At 36.8% G+C, this 9468-nt stretch overlaps 1 pseudogene; it reads right to left on the bottom strand.

The window, feature by feature from the left end:
- Positions 1-5302: 5302 nt before the first annotated feature.
- On the bottom strand, positions 5303-9183 carry LOC124103214 (heme oxygenase 1-like; annotated as a pseudogene).
- Between the last annotated feature and the right edge of the window lie 285 nt (positions 9184-9468).

The raw sequence follows: 9468 nt of genomic DNA, 5'->3' as shown, positions 1-9468 counted from the left end.
TTGGGGAAAGCTTGAGAGGATTTTGAATGTGAGATGACACTTATGTATTCTAAAGACTACCTTGGCATATGAACATAGAATGGATCCCAGAGTAACAAGAAGGAAGATGATACCTCTCTAGGAATAAGACTTCAATGGTTCAGATCAGGGCAGGTAGACTAGATCAGAAATTCTCTATTTTTCTTGTGCAATGTATTATTTTGCCAGTCTGTTCTCAAACTAACATTTTAAATGTATAAAATAAAGTGTAATGAACCAGAAAGGGAAACTAGTATACTGAAATGTGATTATCAAGATATTTTAAAGACATGCTTAAATTATAATACTTAACATAGATGATATTTTGAAATATCGCTACAAACTGTAATATGATAGAAACTTATTTGACATATGAATGAAAAAGTTCTGTCCATATTTCTGTGGTTGATGCTAGAGTAACGATTGAAGAATATGCTAAATTATACTTAGGGTGTATGAAAACAAAGGTGTGAGTTCTTCCCATAAGTTTCAGATTCCTGTACTGTAGTTGATGACTTCTTGGTAAATGAATTTTACAGACAGGAACTTTCATTTCATCATACTCATTTATTTGCAAAATATATTATCATTGGAAATATTGGAGTAAAAAAGATAGTGTTCTACAGGACATTGACTTTATACATGATCCTGGCTGCACTTTTTTCCATTTGCATCACTTTTTTTTCTTTTCTTAATGAGCCTTTTCTATGGAACTCAAATTTAAGTGTAGTGATACCATTTCTATCACTAAAAAGACGTTGTATTGGTATTAAATTTAACTCTATGGAGATTTTACAGTTCTTCAAATAAACCTGACTTTACTTATAGTTGGCTTCCATCATGGAGGCAACAGTTTTAATGTATCCAGTGTCATAAATTAGATGTCATACATGAATAAGCAATAAAACCAGGGCTTTATTATATAGTACCACTACCACTACTTTGAAAATATATATTCAATGTGCAGTATACTTGATTTTTAGTACCCAGTCACATATGGAAACACTTCACCCTATCCTCTCAGAAATATTGGAGAAAATAGGACTTAGCAATGAAAAGTCTGAGGTTTCATATTTGAATTTTCTTCTCAGTTGTTTGATAATCTTTGACAAGTCACATGATTCATCTTTTTTCCTCACTTATAAAGCTAAAGTTTATCTGCTTTATATCCTTCTACCTCTAGCATTATACATTTCTATGAAAAGTAAGCAGATTAAATAATCCTCTTCCTACTCTTGATAAGAGAATATGGTACATTCCTCATGGTTGTTTTATGTGGTTGATTATATTACACATTGAAGAATTTCCGTTAATTTTGACACTTAGTATCTCACAGACATTATGTATTGAATAAGAAAACCTTGGTTGTGACGTGTATCTTTGCAATATCAAAGTTTCTTCTTTAACATTTGAGTAATTTTATCCAATAATAATTTTTGTTCTTTCTACTTTGCTAACCATTGCTTTCAAGGTAATATTCTAGTAAGTAATACAAGTAGCTATTAGGGAAAGAATCTGGACTTTCCTTTTTAATTGAAAAGAAAGTGTGAAAATGAAATGATCTATCTCTATAATGTCAAAAATCATATTTTTACTTATGCATCTCTCCTTAAGCACAATATGGATCATATATATGATATGATCAACATAATTAGAATCTTCTGTTGTAAGCCTAGTCACAAATTTGAAGAAATGAATGCTATAAGATGTAAATTAGCTCATATGGCTAGTGTAATAGGACTTGAGCACTGAAAACTAATTTTCTGTGACAGGTATCTGAAAAAATCTTATGGAATTTATCATGAAGATAAAATCAAAGTATTTAAGTGTAACATACAGTCTTAAGATTCAACTACAGTTTTGTAAACCCAGTGTATTCAGTTAATAGACAGATTACTTCTTGGTCCAAATCAATAGGCATTACCTCATCAAGTAGATGACCCCAGTACCAATGCCAAGACTGATAAAAAGAGTTATATATGTGGATACTAATATATTCTATTCATTTCAGAGGGAATGTGAGACAAAAGGAGAAGTACTACAAAAGGACATAGTTGTGTTCATTACATAGTAGAATTTGAAGGGATTAATAAGATAACTTGACTATATTAATATCATCTGCAATATAACCATAGGATAGGAGCAAAATGGCATAATTAAGCTTTGATATTTGGGGAAAGCTATGTATTAATCTAATTTCTCATTCTACTAGGCTGTCATCTTGGGCCAGTGACTCAAAATGTATATGGCTCAATTTTTGAATCTGCAAACACAGACATCCTGACAGTGACTAACACAGTCCCCATAAGAAGTGATAGAATAATCCCTGTAAAAAGTGTCTTGTAATTGATTAGGCACTAAATTAATGTTAGTTTTCCTCTTTCAAAATAAGTGTGTCTATTTGCTAATTTATACTAATTTAAATTCAAAGGAGTTAATCATAATTTTCAGGTCTGGTAACATAGAATACCCTGGAACTTCCTTTTTGTTAATCAGATAGCATTATTTATTATTACACAGAGAGTTAGAGATCAAGATCATGGTGCTGTTAAATGCCCACCACCCAACACACACCACCACAAACCTGTTACAAAAACAACAGAACAGAAGATGGACATCATTACCATAGGTACGTGTATGACTGCATGAATGGTGTGACTACTTTATGCACAAGCAGAGAAGTGAAAAATTCTGCTCCATTTGTGTACAATGAATTAAAGAGCTTTCTGTTTATTTATTTATTTATTTACTTATTTTTAATTTTTAAAATACATGACAGCATTAGAAAGCATTACAATTATTATTATACATATAGGGCACAATTTTTCATATCTCTGTGTATAAAGTATGTTCACACCAATTTATGCCTTTATACATGTACTTTGTTGGGGTTTTTTTTTGCATTATAATTCTTAATACACATATATACCACAATTTTTGTATCTCTGTTTTTGTATAAAGTATGTTTACACCCAATTCAAATCTTCATACATGTACTTTGTATAATGATGTCCATTACATTCACCATCCTTGCTAATTCCCTCCCCCCTCTGTTTCCCTCCCACCCCTCTACACTATCTAGAATTCTTCTATTCCTCCCATGCTCTCCCTCCCTATCTCACTATGAGTCAACCTCCTTATTTCAGAGAAAACATTCGGCCTTTTTTTTTTTTAAATTAGCAGACTTCACTTTGCATTATCTTCTCCAACGCCATCCATTTACCTGCAAATGCCATGGTTATGTTCTTTTTTTAATGCTGAGTAAAATTCCATTGTGTATATATGACACATTTTTTTTTATCCATTCATCCACTAAGGAAATCTAGGTTGGCTCTACAGTTTAGCTATTGTAAATTGTGCTGCTATAAACATTGATGTGGCTGTGTTTCTGTAGGATGCTGTTTTTAAGTTGTTTGGGTATAGACTGAGGAGAGGAATAGCTGAGTCAATTGGTGGTTCCATACCCAGTTTTCCAAGGAATCTCCATACTGCTTTCCAAATTGGCTGCACCAAATTGCAGTCCCACCACAATGTATGAGTGTACCTTTTTCCCCACATCTTCACCAACACTTATTGTTGTTTGTCTTCATAATAGCTGCCATCCTGACTGGAGTGAGATGATATTTTAGAGTGGTTTTGATTTGCATTTCTCTGATTGCTAGAGATGATGAGCATTTTTTCATATATTTGTTGATTGATTGCATATCCTCTTCTGAGAAGTGTCTGTTCAGGTCCTTGGCCCATTTGTTGACTGGGTTATTTGTTTTTCTGGTGTTTAGCTTTTTGAGTTCTTTATATACCCTAGAGATTATTTCTCTATCTGATGTGTGAGGGGTAAAAATTTGTTCCAAGGATGTAGGCTTTCTGTTCACCTCACAGATTGTTTCTTTTCCTGAGAAGAAACCTTTTAGTTTGATTCCATCCCATTTATTGATTCTTGGTTTTAATTCTTGTATTATAGGAGTCTTATTAAGGAAGTTGTGGCCTAATCCCACCTGATAAAGATTAAGGCCTATTTTTTCTTCTATTAAATGCAAAGTCTCTGGTTTAATTCCTAGGTCCTTGATCCATCTTGAGTTAAGTTTTGTGCATGGTGAGAGATAGGGGTTTAATTTAATTTTGTTGCATATGGATTTCCAGTTTTCCCAGCACCATTTGTTGAAGATGCTATCTTTTCTCCAGTGCATGTTTTTGGCACCTTTATCTAATATATGATAACTGTAATTTTGTGGGCTAGTCTCTGTGTCCTCTATTCTGTACCATTGGTCTACCGGCCTGTTTTGGTGCCAATACCATGCTGTTTTTGTTACTATTGCTCTGTAGTATAGTTTAAAGTCTGGTATAGATACCACCTGCTTCACTCTTCCTGCTAAGGATTGCTTTAGCTATTCTGGGTCTCTTATTTTTCCAGATGAATTTCATGATTGCTTTTTCTATTTCTATGAGGAATACCATTGGGATTTTGATTGGAATTGCATTAAATCTGTATTGTGCTTTTGGTAGTATGGTCATTTTGATAATATTAATTCTGCCTATCCAAGAGCAAGGTAGATCCTTCCATCTTCTAAGGTTTTCTTTGATTTCTCCCTTTAGGGTTCTGTAGTTTTCATTGTATAGATCTTTCATCTCTTTTGTTAAGTTGATTCCCCAGTATCTTATTTTTTGAGGATATTGTGAATGGGGTAGTTTTCCTTATTTCCTTCTCAGAGGATTTTTCACTGATAAACAGAAATGCCTTTGATTTATGGGTTTTGCTTTTTATATCCTGCTACTTTGTTAAATTTATTTATTAGTTCTAGAAGTTTTCTATATGACTGATTAGAATATATACATACATACATACATATAATAGAACAAGATAAAATACCACACAGCTCAGACTGAAAGGTGAACAAAGAGTGGCTCCAACAAAAATACAACAAACACAAGACACAACATCTCTGTATATAGACATGAAAATTGCCACAGCCCATAGGAAAGTAATTGTAGCGATGTCAACAAGAACACTGAACCAAGGCCATGGGGAAGGTCAAGACAGTTCTCCTTGGCTCTACTGCAGGAAATGGGGATGCCAAGTTTGGAAGTTCAGGCCACTGGGTGTGCTTTTGGTTGGAGAAGAGGCCTCCAGGGAAAGAAGGACAGTGGGAGAGGGTTGGAAGCCCATAAATCCTCCAGAGCACCAAATAAGGAAGCTGGCAAAGAGATTTCCCACTCCGCAGAAAGAAGGCCCTTCACTGTACACAGTTCACGTCTTTGGGGTCCAGCATGCTTGTATTCATAAAGCCTAAAACCCCATGGCAACCTTGACTACCAGGAAGCTGAGAGTTTGAACCCATAGGATGAGAGGTGCCTGGGAGAGCCTGCTGAGCAAGGGCTTCCCTCTGGGAGTCTCTGCAGGGATGGAGTCTTGCACCTAGCCACTGGCACAGTGGCAAAGCCCGACTGTCTGTGAGGGGCTCTTGTCCTCAGGGTCCTGGGTCAGCAGCTCCTGCAACTCCGCAAACAGGTGAATATTTAGTAGGAATGAGGTCTTGGCCTCTTTGATGACCCTCTGCCTGACCTCAGGGGTCTTCTCCAGAGTGTTCATTCGCCAGAACTTGACCTGGTTGAACGTGGTGGTGCTGGCATGTTGGGGACAGTGAAGAAAGCCAGGCCCCCGAATGAGCTGGGCAGGTCCAGGGCCTTCTGAGAAATCTTCTTGAGGAACTGGCCCCAAGACAGGTGGCTCAGGTGGGTCACCAGCAGCTTGGGTTCTTTGCCCTTACCCTATTTAAGTTGCCTCTCATACAGCTGCATGGCTGAAGCATAGGGGCTGGCCTTCTGCCAGTGCGGCACATACTAGAAGGTCATGTACTGCTCCTGGGCTATCTTGCCAAGCAGCTCCTCTGGGAAGTAGAGGGGGGTGTAGATGGGGTTATCATTGTTGCTCTCAATCTCCTCCTTCAGGGCCATATAGACTTGGTACAGGATGCCATCACCAGCTTGAAGTCCTTTCAGGTCACCTGGAAGTTCCTCATATACTCAGCATTCTGTGCCTGGGTGTGCACCTCCTTAGTGACCCCCTTGGAGGCCTCAAACAGATCCAGAGCCATGCTGTTACTCTATGGGCCATCCCTGGCCTGGGCTGGGCTGGTGCTGGTGCCTCTGGCTGCATTGGAGGATCAGGCAGCGGCACCTGGGAACCTCCTTCATCTCTTGGTTTGCGTCTGTGGTTTCGTGTTCCCACTTTCCCTTCTTGGTTCTTTTCCTGGTTTTTACACTGGTCTACCTTATCCTAATCATTTACTCTTTTCCCTTCTTATCTCCTTGATCTTCTCTTTTCTCCCCCTGCCCTTTCCCCCGCTTGCTCCTCACTGCTTTCCTTTCTCTTCAGCTCAGTTTCAACCCTCATTTTTCATGTGACCTTGCACGCCAGGGTGTGCTCAGTTATGAGCTTGTCTCTCCAACCAATCCCAGAACTCTTTGATCTCAGAGTAACCTGACCAACCCTGGCATTTCTTTGAACTCAGTGCCTTTGGCTTTTCTCAATAGCTCTTCCTAACTGCTGCCTGCAATTTTTGTGTTTCCGAGAATTCCATTTGTTCAAAGGTGCCAGTTGTATGTGTGCCAAATATTTGAGGTTTTGTTAAGAGACCATAAATTTGGACACTTTAAACAGGAAATTTTAACCATGCCCCACTACTTAAATGATTCTTAATAATTCAAGTCTTAAAGTTAAGTAAATAATACTGTTATAGGAAAATAATTAATAAGAAACAGCAGCAAATATGAAATAGAAGCTTATATTGCTTCTCATCACAAAATAAAAATAATATTTCTTATCTGCACAGAAATTCCATTGCAACACCATTTCTCAAACTGTTATGGAAGCAGTTCAATAATTTTATAAAATCCATCTGTACTAGTTTCATGTGTTTATTTAAATTACTATTATAACTAGGATGAAGAAGTGATGGCATAAAAGACATTAGAAAATTATAATATGCAAAAAGTATAGAAAAATATAATAAGTCCTAAGAAGGAATATTGAAATAATTAATAACAATTAGTAATTGAATCACTTAAAAACTTAATGATAGATTTGCAAAGCAGGTTAGTTAATATTATCTATCTGCAAAGTAGACATAATATAGCTCAATCATTTTCCTTTCTCTATTTCTTTCACACATACACATGATTATCCTTAAAAAGCAATTATCAGGAGTTGACCTAAAGATTTTATCTGCATAGGGATAAAAATAATCTGATTGAGCTTCCTCAACAATTTGATGTGATTATCATTTTTTACTGCATTGTTATCACACTGATTGTAGATAAGAAAGCCAGTTGGTTGATTCTTTATGAAAAGTGGCTCGCCATCCCGGGGGATAAATAAAAAGAGGAACAGAAGTGAACCACACTTTTACTGTGTGTGAAAAATTCCCCTAATTGTTCATTTAGGAAGAAAAGAGGGAGGGAGGGAAGAAGGGAGGGAGAGAGAGAGGAGAAAAACAAGAAAAAGAAAGACTTTCTTCACTCTTTTATTGAAAGTTGAAACTTAAGATCCTCTAAAAATTTCTGGGCACAGTGTCTCAGGCCTGTAATCCCAGCAGCTCTGGAGGCTGAGACAGGAGGATTGAGAGCTCAAAGCCAGCCTCAGCAATGGCAAGGCACTAAGAAGGCAAGGCACCAAGCAACTCAGTGAGACCCTGTCTCTAAATAAAATACAAAAATAGGGCTGGGGATGTGGCTCAGTGGCACAGTGCTCCTGAGTTCAATCCCTGGTACAAACAACAACAACAACAACAACAAAACACAAAACAAACAAACAAAAAACTCTAAAAATTGTACTAACTTTGATGCTTGAGACCTGGACTTTGCTGCCCCTAGGGGATGATGAAGAAGAGGTGTGCTCTTTATGAGTCAATACCTTTGGGATTATTTGGAGAAGATGCTAATTGTCCTTTACAAATCACTGTATCCTTGGCATAGTCTAGGACCTGAGAATCCATGTGTTAGAAAGGAATCCTCTTAGAGCTTTTGTTTCCTTGTAAAACTTAACTTCCCTTAAAATGGGAATCACTTTTGGTGTTTCAAACACGTAAAACAAGGGCTTAATGACCCCATAGAAGAGTGAGCTACCAAATTAACAAAGATTGAATAAGTAAATGCTAAAAAACATTAGAAAAAAAACTTCATGTTTATTTTTTTTTGTTTGTTTCTTACCATTTTGACCAAAGGCTAGACCTGCTGAATCTATATCAAATGTGCTGAGATATTGCTTTATGTGTATGGGTGTAAACTTAATTTTACTCTATAGATAGCACTTGAATCTTTACTATGTGCAAGCTATCATTCTAGGCTTTGAAGAAATCAAGCACACAAATTCACACATTGAATTATGAATTTTAAAAAATTAATTGCATATATTAACAAATATTCATTTATCTTACCTTCTTTCAGCAAGTAGCTATAAAATTCTTAATATATGCTCATGAATGTTCTGCTGCTAGGAATATTGAGGTCAACTGAAGGAAAACTTCTTTCACAGAGTTTATTTTCTCTAGAGAGTGAGAAAGATATACAAAAATTAATTATATAATAGTAGAAAGTATTGAGAGATGAGATGAAGGAATAACTAAGGGAAAGTGGGTTTCAGAGGCAGACTGAATGAAGAATCAGCCAACCATACACAAATTCAAATAAAGAACATTTCAACCAGAGTTAAAAAGCTCAATGTCAAGATAGATTCTAGCATGTTCAAGTAAGAGCCTCCCAGGCTGTGAGGCTTCATCAGAGTGAATGGTGAGAATGTGAGTTAAAAGTGGTGACGTAGGCCACAGCCAAGCAATGAAGAGGGGCAAGCCTTGTGTTATGAAGTTTGGATTTTTTGGGAAGAGGAATCTCTATTGAGGTTTTAAGGAGAAAAGTGAAAGGATAAAATATACAGTTTCATTTTTTTTTCCTACCTAAAAAACAACTCTGTGTAAACTCTGTATGTTTGGTTTGTTTTGGTTTGTACTGGGGATTGAACCCAGGGACACTATATCTCAGCTACATCCCCATTGCTTTTAATTTTTTTTATTTTGATGCAGGGTCTTGCTAAATTGTTGAGGCTGGCCATGAATTTGTGGTCTTCCTGCCTTAGCTTCTCAAGTGACTGGGATTACAGTTATGTACCTCCATGCCTGCTTGTACTCCAATTATTTTGAGATACTGTTTATCAAAAGAAATTTCCTAAAAGAAATGGCCAAGTTAACTCCTATTAAAGATGTAGGAAGCCATAACAGAACTTCCCTCCCATCTTAACAACAAGGAAAAGACAGATAATCTAGAAAAGCTTACCTTTCCCAAATGCATCAGAGACTTGAGGCTATGACAGTGAAGCAAACTGAGTTCTGAGTGACAAGCAAGTCCAAGGAGAGTCGGGAGAGATGGACTATTTACCCTTTAGCAGAGCCTGGGAGAAAG

The sequence above is a fragment of the Marmota monax genome, unplaced genomic scaffold (genome assembly GCF_021218885.2).
Source record: "Marmota monax isolate L192 unplaced genomic scaffold, Marmota_monax_Labrador192_F-V1.1 WCK01_AAM20220418_F8-fsc00172, whole genome shotgun sequence".
Lineage (NCBI taxonomy): Eukaryota > Metazoa > Chordata > Mammalia > Rodentia > Sciuridae > Marmota > Marmota monax.
Note: the sequence above shows the minus strand (reverse complement) of the source record. Positions and strands in the feature narration are given on the sequence as shown.